The sequence below is a fragment of the Sorex araneus genome, chromosome 5 (genome assembly GCF_027595985.1).
Source record: "Sorex araneus isolate mSorAra2 chromosome 5, mSorAra2.pri, whole genome shotgun sequence".
In the NCBI taxonomy this organism is placed as follows: Eukaryota; Metazoa; Chordata; class Mammalia; order Eulipotyphla; family Soricidae; genus Sorex; species Sorex araneus.
Window position 1 is genome coordinate 81,813,759 of NC_073306.1, and position 3,318 is coordinate 81,817,076.

At 41.4% G+C, this 3,318-nt stretch overlaps 1 pseudogene; it reads right to left on the bottom strand.

Moving 5' to 3' along the window:
• Positions 1-2,268: 2,268 nt before the first annotated feature.
• LOC129405172 (U2 spliceosomal RNA) lies at positions 2,269-2,440 on the bottom strand (annotated as a pseudogene).
• Between the last annotated feature and the right edge of the window lie 878 nt (positions 2,441-3,318).

Sequence of the window (3,318 nt, forward strand, 5' to 3'; positions counted from 1 at the left end):
AAAATTTTACAGTAGTGACTTAAAAATTAACAAGAACCAGGAGCAGTGACCACTGCCATCACTCAGGTCTTGGTTTCAAAATACTGTTCACCACTGAAAGGGCTTCCTGTTGGCCTGGGAGGCTGACTTCCCTGGGGCTGGGCAAGATGAGTCTGGAGCATCTGTAGTAACAAAGTAGGGAAGAATCTGTAAACTAAAAGGATGAGGAAATGCCGAATGGCATAAAAGTCAAAGAACTTAATGCCCAAAGCAGGTATAATTTAAGAAAAAAAAAGTGATATTATAACCCAAGTATTGTAAATTACATACTCATGAGCCTATAAGCGGTAAATACTGAACAAATAAACAGTGGCGAAAAGACCATACTCCTTATAGAAGAATTCCAAATTAGGTAAATACTGCCCCCTCCAGCTAGTGAACTGTAGTCATTGTTCCTCTACCTTAGATGTAGGCCAACCTTCATTAATTGGTTTCCAAAGAAGAGTAGAGAATGGGAACACCAGTGACTTCATTGTGAAACCTGAGAGATGTACCTTTTTTTTTTTTAATGGACCCTGAGTAAACACAAAGTTGTTCATAATTAGATTTCAGTCATACATGTTCGAATACCTATCCTTTCACCAGTGTACATTTCCGACCACCAAATGTCCCTAGTACTAGAGATGTCACTGTCATCGCGTTGCTCATCGATTTGCTCGAGCGGGCACCAGTAACGTCTCCATTGTGAGAGTTGTTACTGTTTTTGTCATGTTGAATACTCCATGGGTAGCTTGCCTGGCTCTGCCATGCGGGCGAGATACTCTTGGTAGTACCTTAAATGACCAGGGTTAATATCACGGTGTTATGTATTGAGAAGATTGCTTCACTTCACTTTTAGAATTATTTCCCAAAATCTGTAATCTTAAGACTGGCTAAAGAAACTTTGGTACATCTACACAATGGAATACTATGCAGCTGCTAGAAAAAATGAATTCATGAAATTCGCAAATAGGTGGATCAACATGGAAGTATCATGTTAATTGAAATGAGTCAGAAAGAGAGAGACAGACATAGAAAGATTGCACTCATTGGAATATAAAGTAACAGAATGGGAGACTAACACCCAAGAATAGTAGAGATAAGTACAAGAGGATTGCTCTATAGCTTAGAAATCGGCCTCACATACTGACTTGGGAGAAAAGGCAGCTCAGATAGAGAAGGGACCACCAAGTAAAGGGTGCTAGGAGGGCCCACTTGGGATGGGAGATGTGGACTGAAAGCAGACTATAGACCGAACATGATGACCACTCAGTATGTTTATTGCAAACCACAACACCCAAAAGGAGAGAGAGCAAAAGCGAATGCCCTGCCACAGAGGCGGGGTGGGGTGGAGGAAGCAGGGTGGGGTGGAGGGGATGGGGTGGGGGTGGGTGGAGGGATGCTGGGACCATTGGTGGTGCAGAATGGGCACTGGTGGAGGGATGGGTACTCGATCATTGTATGACTGAAACGCAAGCACGAAAGTTTGTAAGTCTGTAACTGTGCCTCATGGTGATTCACTGATAAAAAATTTTAAAAATCTGCAATCTTAGTTTGGATCAGTCTTAGTTGTAAGCAAGGTCTTGGTAAGTCCAAATTGGAGACATTCGGCAAATATATTGCATCTCAAAACACCAAGATAATGAGATATAAGGGACATCTGAGAAACTGTCATAGGTTAAGATGTAAGAACTAAATAAAATGCAATGAATCTTGGAACAGGAGACCCATTAAAAGAAAATTTAGGGAAACCATGAATGAAGTGTTCAGTAGGGATGTGCCAGTGTTAGTTTTCTAGCACAGCAGGTAGGGCATTTGCCTTGCACGCAGCAGAGTTTGATTTCTCTGCCCCTCGAAGAGAGCCCAGCAAGCTACTGAGAGTATCTCGCCCGCATGGCAGAGCCTGGCAAGCTACCCGTGGCGTATTTGATGTGCCAAAAACAGTAAAAATAAGTGTCACAATGGAGACGTTACTGGTGCCTGCTTGGGCAAATCGATGAACAATGGGACGAAAATGCGACAGTGCAGTGCAATCACAAGGATGAAGCATCAAGGGAAACTGAAGCTGGGTGATGGGTGTGTGACAATTCTCTGCACTTTGTACTTTTCTATAAACATAAATTCAAAAGTTAAAAATATTTTAAAATGAGCAATGACTTACATATTTTATAAAATTATTATTTGTTGCCACAATCAGCTGTGCTCAGGAATCATTCCTGGCAGAGATTGGTGGACCATGTGGGGTCGGTCCCAAGGTAGAACCTAGTCGACCCTGTGCAAGGCAAGCACTCTGCCTGGTTCTATCTCTCCAGGCCCTATTTCATAAAATTTGTTAGTAATTTATCCGAAGTGGAGAAGTAAAATTTAATAAAAAAAAGAAATGAATTTACACTTGATCTTAGCCAAAAGGCCTAGAAGCGATGAAAAAAAAGAAATGAATTTAAAATACATAGTTTCAGGGCCGGAGCGATAGCACAGCGGGTAGGGCGTTTGCCTTGCACGCGGCCGATCCAGGTTCGATCCCCAGCATCCCATATGGTCCCCCAAGCACCGCCAGGAGTAATTCCTGAGTGCAGAGCCAGGAGTAACCCCTGAGCATCGCTGGGTGTGACCCAAAAAGCAAAAAATAAATAAATAAAATAAAATAAAATAAAATACATAGTTTCAGCAGCTAGAGAGAGAGTAGCTAGAGAGTGGTAGCCATCTGCCTTTTATGTGACTACAAGCATGACAGTGGTTCAAATACCAGCATCACAAATGATCTCCCTCAGAAATTGTCTGCATTAGAGCAGGGGAGGGGTGGGATGGAAGATAGGATGGGGGAAGGGTACTGGGGACTTTGGTGGTGGAAAATGTACACTGATAGAGGGATGGATCTTCAATCATTGTATAACTGAAACTCAAACATGAAAGCTTTGTGACTGTATCTCACAGTGATTCAATAAAATAAATTTAAAAAAAGTTCCCCTTGTACTACACCCCTAAAGTCAGAGCCATTTGTGGCCCCTGATGAGCACCAGCAGATATGATCCCCCACCACATAAATTAAGTTTACAACTTTTGGATTAATAGAATATATATGCTGCCACTAAAGGGATAAATTCATATAACACTGAATCTTCTGAGAAGTTCTAAAAAGTGAAGTGCTGAAAAATCTGTCACTCCAAGTAACTATTGGGTTTTTGTTGCATTCCATATTTAATTTTTTAGAACTGTTCCCATATTTCCTTTTTCTGCAGATTCTATCTTCCTTAGCATAGGTTTTCCAAATGACTTGAATATATAGTATCCTGTTCTCAT